This window comes from Oncorhynchus gorbuscha, linkage group LG17 (genome assembly GCF_021184085.1).
Source record: "Oncorhynchus gorbuscha isolate QuinsamMale2020 ecotype Even-year linkage group LG17, OgorEven_v1.0, whole genome shotgun sequence".
Classification (NCBI taxonomy): domain Eukaryota; kingdom Metazoa; phylum Chordata; class Actinopteri; order Salmoniformes; family Salmonidae; genus Oncorhynchus; species Oncorhynchus gorbuscha.
This window is the reverse complement of record NC_060189.1, coordinates 7,065,640-7,075,136: the sequence shown is the minus strand read 5'-3', so window position 1 is coordinate 7,075,136 and position 9,497 is coordinate 7,065,640. Positions and strand designations below refer to the sequence as shown.

The following is a 9,497-nucleotide window of genomic DNA, read 5'->3' as shown; positions in this document are numbered from 1 at the left end:
TGGGAAGGCTTTCAACTAGATGTTGGAACATTGCTGTAGGGGACTTGCTTTTCATTCAGCCACAAGAACATTAGTGAGGTCAGGCATTGATATTGGGTGATTAGGCCTCCTGGCTCGCAGTCGGCGTTCCAATTCATCCCCGAGGTGTTTGGTGAGGTTGAGATCAGGGCTCTGTGCCCGGCCAGTCAAGTTCTTCCGCACCGATCTCGACAAACCATATCTGTATGGACCTCACTTTGTGCACGGGGGCATTGTCATGCTGAAACAGGAAAGGGCCTTCCTCAAACTTTTGCCACAAAGTTAGAAGCACAGAATCATCTAGAATGTCATTGTATGCTGTAACGTTAAGATTTTCCTTCACTGGAGCTAAGGGGCCTAGCCAGAACCATGAAAAACAGTCCCAGAACATTATTCCTCCTCCACCAACCTTTACAGTTGGCGCTACGCATTCTGGCAGATAGCGTTCTCCTAGCATCCGCCAAACTCAGGTTCTTCTGTCGGACTGCCAGATGGTAAAACTTGATTCATCACTCCAGGGAATGCGTTTCCACTGCTCCAGAGTCCAATGGCGGCGAACTTTACACCACTCCAGCCAACGCATGGCATTGTGCATGGTGATCTTAGGCTTGTGTGTGACTGCTTGGCCATCGAAACCCATTTCATGAAGCTCCTGACTAACAGTTCTTGTGCTGAAGTTGCTTCCAGAGGCATTTTGGAACTCGGTAGTGAGTGTTGCAACTGAGGACAGACCATTTTAACGTGCTACACGCTGCGGCATTCAGCTTGGGTGGCCTACCACTTTGCGGCTGAGCCATTGTTGCTCCTAGACGTTTCCACTTCACAATAACAGCACTTACTGTTGGAAAGGTGGCATCCTATGACGGTGCCAAGTTAAAAGTCTCTGAGCTCTTCATTAAGGCCATTCTACTGCCAATGTTTGTCTATGGAGATTGCATGGCTGTGTGCTCAATTGTACACTCTACACCTGTCAGCAATGGGTGTGGCTGAAATAGCCAAATCCACTCATTTGAAGGGGTGACCACATTGTTTTGTATGAATTGTGTTCAAAGAGGAATTTTGGTCCCTTACATAAAACATTATTAAAATACCTTTGTTCATACATTTTATTTATTGGGTGTATTTTGCTCGTGGTCAAAAAGTAAAACAAATACATTCATACTGGATAGTCCATAAACAACAGTCCTCATTTTAGTCAGCAAATGTAAACATACCTTCATTCTGCCCAGGGACTTCACGCTACGCATGACATTCAGATCCTTTCCATTGCCTTCCTTTAGTGCTGCAATTATTGTGTCATGCAGGGTCAAAGTAGCTAATGACATGCTATTCGAGGCATTCGGTCTGGCAATGATAACTGCCAAAGGACCTACATTTGAGAGACTACTCCACTAACTATTGCCTCTCCTTAACACGAAGCAGGCCCCTTCATCAAAAAGTAAGATGCTAGACATGATTGTTTCAGATAGGAGAGTGCAGTCTGCAACCTAGTCATTATGAAAGGTACTGCAACCTAGTCATTATGAAAGGTACTACAACCTTGTCATTAATGAAAGGTACTGCAACCTAGTCATTATGAAAGGTACTGCAACCTAGTCATTATGAAAGGTACTGCAACCTAGTCATTATGAAAGGTACTGCAACCTAGTCATTATGAAAGGTACTGCAACCTAGTCATTATGAAAGGTACTGAAAATCTGTATGGAATGTGCGCACTGTAATGACTGCATGTGGTTGCATACGGTTGCATTACACAACAAGAGGACAATAAGGATACATGTGATAACCCTTAAACATTTAGCTGCATCGCCAGAAGGCAGGGTCCCGCTCGTCATCAACACAATGTTTGTAGATCAAGTTAAAGTTGTCAGGTCAGAAGCACACGTAACATTTATAAAACAGATATCCCACGTCTCATCTGATACAGGTGGCAATGATTGGATGATGAATGAGATACTGTAATGTCAGAGTAGCGGGTCTAAGCCCCTGCAACAGACATTGGGAGACCCTGCTGGCTGGCTTCTCTTCAGTGGTCTGACACTGGTCTGATCTTCATAGAGATGGCCAAGAAAAATCCAGTAAAATAACTTTTCCACGTAGCCCAGTTAACACCAGTAGTAACATATTGTGTCTTTCCCCATAAGTACAATCTGTTGATGTTTGCATTGTGACAAGTCATATACCAAAATGCAGCATATTATCTACTTGCAAAATTCTGAGGCGGAGCGTCATTGTCTTTGTCGAAGGCGGTTCATTTCTACCCGGTTAAGAAGCTTCAGTGAGTCCCTTGAAAAACAGAGAAATAAAATGATCATGAGTCCAATTGTCCCGTGTTTATGAGTGGTACTCCTTTTTCTGCATAGGGGGTATGTCATTACAGCCCAATAAAGTATTGGTAAAAAATTTCTCTGAGGTTTATAGGACAAACACAGTACTGTGCATGTGCTCCCAGAAAACTATGACGATGGAGCAGTGTATGAATGACTTTTGTGTTAATATTCCCAAAAAACAACATATCTAATTCCTCACTCACCTGCACTTCCATTTTTGGAAGCCAGTGACGTGCATCTTGTAGCCGTCAGCCTCTGAGTCTCTCTGTTTTCCTCAAAGTCATCCATGTCCACCCTTCTTCCTTCTTAGTAAAGAGGTGGATGTTCTCCAGTCCTGAAGTAAACTCTCACCCAGCCAGGACTCTCCAGACATAGCATGTTTCTATGAAGTAAACTCTCACCCAGCCAGGACTCTCCAGACATAGCATGTTTCTATGAAGTAAACTCTCACCCAGCCAGGACTCTCCAGACATAGCATGTTTCTATGAAGTAAACTCTCACCCAGCCAGGACTCTCCAGACATAGCATGTTTCTATGAAGTAAACTCTCACCCAGCCAGGACTCTCCAGACATAGCATGTTTCTATGAAGTAAACTCTCACCCAGCCAAGACTCTCCAGACATAGCATGTTTCTATGAAGTAAACTCTCACCTAGCCAGGACTCTCCAGACATAGCATGTTTCTATGAAGTAAACTCTCACCCAGCCAGGACTCTCCAGAAGTCTCACCCAGCCTCTCACTCACCTCTCCAGAACCATTTTTGTACTGGTCCCAGGGTCTGTAGAAGTTCACAGTGCCGTCCATTTTCCTCTGGCACACACACACACACACACACACACACACACACACACACACACACACACACACAGACACACACACACACACACACACACACACACACACACACACACACACACACACACACACACACACACACACACACACACACACACACACACACACACACACACACACAGAGAGAGGAGAGAGCTACTGTATTTTTCTGTATTTGTAAGGATGTCAAAGATACAGAAATAGTGATGTGCTACTCTCAGTCAACTTTTTTGCAATCAGTGTCCATGTCACACTAGGCCTGGACAGGTGACAGTGATGCAGATGGTGCAAATGGAACCCTCAGTTGAGACGTTGGACTTCGTCGCTGTCCAACATTTGAGAGTGGTTACATTTCTCCAGCCCCATCCCTCAGCCGTTTAACAAAACAGTGGTGGGGTGTTGCATTGTTATATTTCTAACTGCAAATTGCTCCTTTAAACTATAATTTGTATAAAATTTCAAACAAAACATCCATCTACCAGTTTAATATTGAAGTACACATACAAAATATGTAATGAGAAAACAAATACATGTAATGTCTTACCATCATTGTGAAGTGAAGGGTGAAGGGTGTAGCTTCCAGTTCAAACTATTCAACAGAAGTATTAAATAAAACAAATTATTTTAAACAACTCAATAAATCTATGAATGATCAAATGACTTGAGTATACAGTACAACTCCAAAGTGTCACTGCCTTACCTCTAGGCTACCTGCCGGTCTTACCGCTAGGCTGCCTGCCGGTCTTACCTCTAGGCTGCCTGCCGGTCTTACCTCTAGGCTGCCTGCCGGTCTTACCTCTAGGCTGCCTGCCGGTCTTACCGCTAGGCTGCCTGCCGGTCTTACCTCTAGGATGCCTGCCGGTCTTACCTCTAGGCTGCCTGCCGGTCTTACCGCTAGGCTGCCTGCCGGTCTTACCGCTAGGCTGCCTGCCGGTCTTACCGCTAGGCTGCCTGCCGGTCTTTTCGCTAGGATGCCTGCCGGTCTTACCGCTAGGATGCCTGCCGGTCTTACCGCTAGGCTGCCTGCCGATCTTACCGCTAGGCTTCCTGCCGAGTTTACCCAGATAACTGATGAGGAGAGTCTCAGTGTCCAGTGTCTGCAGGGTCTCATGGTTCAATCTCTCTCAGAGATTCGGGGGGACTTTTATACAGCCAGATAGAAATAATCATTTACATAATCGATGAGACAGGAGCTTTTCCCCCAAATTACTTCACAATCAGTCTTATTTCCGAAACAGTTGCCTAGATTAAAGTGAGTGCAAGAGACACATCCAAGACCGTTGTTGATTGTCATCTGTTCCTTTACAATACGTTGTTAACATTGCTTAACTTGTGCCGGATCCTGCCGGAAAAGGATCCTGCCGGAACAGGATCCTACCGGAACAGGATCCTACCGGAAAAGGATCCTGCCAGAAAAGGATCCTGCCGGTACAGGATCCTACCGGAACAGGATCCTACCGGAAAAGGATCCTACCGGAAAAGGATCCTGCCGGAAAAGGATCCTGCAGGAAAAGGATCCTGCCGGAACAGGATCCTACCGGAAAAGGATCCTGCCGGAACAGGATCCTACCGGAAAAGGATCCTACCGGAAAAGGATCCTGCCGGAACAGGATCCTCCCGGAACAGGATCCTCCCGGAAAAGGATCCTGCCGGAAAAGGATCCTGCCGGAACAGGATCCTGCCGGAAAAGGATCCTGCCGGAACAGGATCCTACCGGAAAAGGATCCTGCCGGAACAGGATCCGGCATCTCTCCGTTTTGGACGGTTGCTTTCCAAAACGTTTTAAAATAGGGTCACACAATTCAACTTATATTGCAACAATATCACTTGAGAAGATCTGTATTTTACTTTTGAATCCAGACTGCTTTACACAATTTATTTGTGCAAGTTTTTATACTCAGCTGGGCAATTTAGATACCGATTAAAACTAGAGGATGACTACCTGCACTTGCGGGCTTGATTTTTCTTTCATACTATATCAATGCAATACATAGGCATTGCTATAGTAGAGGGGCTCCCGAGTGCCGCAGCGGTCTAAGGCACTGCATCTCAGTGCTAGAGGCGTTACTACAGACCCTGGTTCGATCCTGAGCTGTATCACAACCTGCCATGATCGGGTGCCCCATAGGGCCGGCGCACAATTGGCCCAGCATCGTCCGCATTAAGGGAGGGTTTTCACCAGGGTAGGCCATCATTGCAAATAAGAATTTGTTCTTAACTGAATTTGCCTACTTAAATAGAAGGTTAAATACACTTTTTTAAATCAAAATAGGCAAGGGAAAAAAACAGTTGCTAAGGTTACAGTGTGACTCAACTCTACTGTGAAAACAAAAGTTTCCTGGTAAAAATAGCCTAACCGGTGTAAATATACAGAACGTCTCGTGGTTCACTTTACTAAACCACATAATCATTGCATCAACATGGGAAAAAAATGGGTGCCTCACATCAAGCATGCGGTCCAACGAGTCGGTTTCTTTACTGTGTGTTCCTGCTCTCAGCCAGGTTTACAACACAGTTCATTTCTCAGCTGCTGAGTCACCCGATGGGAACGCAACGACTAGGCGGTTTGGCGAAATTAGTGGCAGGCAAACTCTCCCGTCCATTGCTGATTTCAAGAAGTATACCGCAAACGATTGCATGTAGTGTTGGGAAAACGATGCATTTCAGTGCATTACAAGAGCACTGATTATTTGAGGTTTCATCGTAGCAAAGGCTCATAGGGTATTCTGTAAGAGCCTTCTTTCAGATACCTCACACAAACATAAGACTTCCCTGCTGTCTAAGATGGGTAGGAATGTTAGCTGTTATCTTCTCTTAGCATTCTGTCACATAACCATTATGGAAGCATGTACTAACCTCAAGATAGGTGTCTCTTGGTCGTGCTGTCAATGTCACATGCTCTGGTCCGGCTTCCTTTTCCATCGTGCCATTTATGTGCCAGTCCTAAATACTTCCTGGCCACAGGCCAAGCCAACCACAAGTACAAGGAAAACAGTGGCGTTATTTTTGCTTAGCCCAGAGTATCCTGTACATCCACCACTGTACAGAGCTTCCACACAGAACCCCGCTATTCAACTTTTCAACTTCTCCCCATGTCCATAATGAATTATTCTACGCTGTCATAACTCTGGTGGTTTATGGTGCCATTGCGATTTGTAATGATTACTAACACAAGGTTTCAAAAGGAGTAATTGCTGAGCGATAAGACGGGTATTCGGATCAGTGGGGATATGTATGTAAAATACTCTGTCTACTGTTAATACTCTGTCTACCTTTTAAATGCTATGGCAGTGTAGATTTAAGATCGAATGCAAGGTTATTGATGGCATTGTTGCGCATGTGGGACATTTTGCAATGAATCATAGGGTAGGACTCAGTAATTCAGTAATGAAAACATCGGCACAACAGAGTAAAATACCCATATATATATATATATACGACTAGGCGGTTTGTATATATATATATATATATATATATATATATATATAGTATGTTCTCACTCATCACATATGAAAGTTCACTGAGTTGGATAAATATATGGATGTTGTGAAAGGTAGTTACATTTATGGCCCGGGCTGGTGCCAGTAACACAGGTTCTTCATGCTCGTTTTAGTGTAGTGTCATGGTGTGACTTAGACCATGTTAGGTGTTGAGTCTTCCATTTCTACTGCAAGGCTCATGGTTTGAGACATTTGACATATCAGTTCGGTTCTCGTTTTGCTATCCTGCTTCAACACTCAGTCAAACATGTTGTATGGTGCAGAATACCTACAGTATATAGCCAGCTGGGCCTCAGTAATGTTGCCTGGCCTCTTATCCTTTGGGGTGCAGAATGCTGGTGAATCCAGGTTTACATATTAGGTGATTTTGACTTCCTACATTAGTGCCGTGGCCCCAGTAGACAGCTCACGTTTCTAGGATTGGTGAGGAAAGGTGAAAAAAATGCACAAATAAACAAATCTATCCTTGAATGGGGCGGCAGTGGTTAGAGCGTTGGACTAGTAACCAGAAGGTTGCAAGTTCAAATCCCCGAGCTGACAAAGTAGACATCTGTCGTTCTGCCCCTGAACAGGCAGTTAACCCACTGTTCCTAGGCCGTCATTGAAAATAAGAATTTGTTCTTAACTGACTTGCCTAGTAAAATAAAAATAAAATAAAAAAAATGTGCAGGAGTCCCCAGACTCCAGGCGACAGGGGTACGAATCTCGTCTCCCCTCTTCTTTCTCACTATCGCTGTCCATAAAACAACAAAAGACCCCCAAAAATGTATTTAAAAAAATGTATCCTTGAATAGTCCCTTGAATATACACACACATTCACAGTCATTTCATACTGAGTTTGCCTTCATGGAATGGAATTTCGGTAGATTTATTTAGCAACACTCTTGCACACAACGCAGGTTTGTGTGGAATCAGTGTAACGCCAAAAGCCTCACATTCTCCTGAAGTGACACTATTATTTATAGTCAACATAACCATTGGCATTCATCAATATGGCCTGCTTTGACACTATAAAGTAGCCTTTGCAGTTATTTGCTGGGTTTTTCAATGGCTTTCTGGGTCAGTACAGTTTGGAGTTAGATTCGGTGAGTTATTTTGAGTTGCATATGGTGAGTTAATTTGAGATAGTTTGTCAATGGCCTCGTTGGTCAGAACAGTTTGAGCTACTTGCAGTGAGCATGTTGAAGAGTGTTTCAGTCCATGTAGCACAGAGAGTTGTGTTCTAGTGAAAGCCTCAGCGCTCATTAATCATCTGGAAGAGTTTACTGTAAAGTAGCAGGAGAGTTCAGGAGGAGCCCTGGTGCTCTACTGTAAAGTAGCAGGAGAGTTCAGGAGGAGCCCTGGTGCTCTACTGTAAAGTAGCAGGAGAGTTCAGGAGGAGCCCTGGTGCTCTACTGTAAAGTAGCAGGAGAGTTCAGGAGGAGCCCTGGGTGCTCTACTGTAAAGTAGCAGGAGAGTTCAGGAGGAGCCTGGTGCTCTACTGTAAAGTAGCAGGAGAGTTCAGGAGGAGCCCTGGGTGCTCTACTGTAAAGAGTTCAGGAGGAGCCTGGGTGCTCTACTGTAAAGTAGTAGGACAGTTCAGGAGGAGCCCTGGTGCTCTACTGTAAAGTAGCAGGAGAGTTCAGGAGGAGCCCAGGGCGCTCTACTGTAAAGCAGTAGGACAGTTCAGGAGGATCCCTGGTGCTCTACTGTAAAGCAGCAGGAGAGTTCAGCAGGAGAGTTCAGGAGGAGCCCTGGTGCTCTACTGTAAAGTAGGACAGGAGGAGTTCAGGAGGAGCCCCTGGTGCTCTACTGTAAAGTAGCAGGAGAGTTCAGGAGGAGCCCTGGTGCTCTACTGTAAAGCAGCAGGAGAGTTCAGGAGGAGCCCTGGTGCTCTACTGTAAAGTAGCAGGAGAGTTCAGGAGGAGCCTGGGCGCTCTACTGTAAAGTAGCAGGAGAGTTCAGGAGGAGCCCTGGTGCTCTACTGTAAAGTAGCAGGAGAGTTCAGGAGGAGCCTGGGTGCTCTACTGTAAAGTAGCAGGAGAGTTCAGGAGGAGCCTGGTGCTCTACTGTAAAGTAGCAGGAGAGTTCAGGAGGAGCCTGGGTGCTCTACTGTAAAGTAGTAGGACAGTTCAGGAGGAGCCCTGGTGCTCTACTGTAAAGTAGCAGGAGAGTTCAGGAGGAGCCCTGGTGCTCTACTGTAAAGTAGTAGGACAGTTCAGGAGGAGCCCTGGTGCTCTACTGTAAAGCAGCAGGAGAGTTCAGGAGGAGCCCTGGTGCTCTACTGTAAAGTAGCAGGAGAGTTCAGGAGGAGCCTGGGTACTCTACTGTAAAGTAGCAGGAGAGTTCAGGAGGAGCCTGGGTGCTCTACTGTAAAGCAGCAGGAGAGTTCAGGAGGGAGTTCAGGAGGAGCCTGGTGCTCTACTGTAAAGTAGCAGGAGAGTTCAGGAGGAGCCTGGGTGCTCTACTGTAAAGTAGTAGGACAGTTCAGGAGGAGCCCTGGTGCTCTACTGTAAAGTAGCAGGAGAGTTCAGGAGGAGCCCTGGTGCTCTACTGTAAAGTAGCAGGAGAGTTCAGGAGGAGCCCTGGTGCTCTACTGTAAAGCAGCAGGAGAGTTCAGGAGGAGCCCTGGTGCTCTACTGTAAAGTAGTAGGACAGTTCAGGAGGAGCCCTGGTGCTCTACTGTAAAGTAGCAGGAGAGTTCAGGAGGAGCCCTGGTGCTCTACTGTAAAGCAGCAGGAGAGTTTAGGAGGAGCCCTGGTGCTCTACTGTAAAGTAGCAGGAGAGTTCAGGAGGAGCCTGGGCGCTCTACTGTAAAGTAGTAGGACAGTTCAGG

The 9,497-nt window shown here is 45.7% G+C and overlaps 1 long non-coding RNA gene across 1 annotated transcript; it reads right to left on the bottom strand.

Annotated features, from left to right (window-relative positions):
- Positions 1–1,116: 1,116 nt before the first annotated feature.
- LOC124002068 lies at positions 1,117–6,184 on the bottom strand. Its single transcript, XR_006832908.1, has 4 exons — positions 6,039–6,184; positions 3,727–3,771; positions 2,552–3,158; positions 1,117–2,304 (listed from the first exon to the last, which is right to left on the bottom strand). It is a non-coding gene; the product is annotated as an uncharacterized LOC124002068 (long non-coding RNA).
- Positions 6,185–9,497: the final 3,313 nt, after the last annotated feature.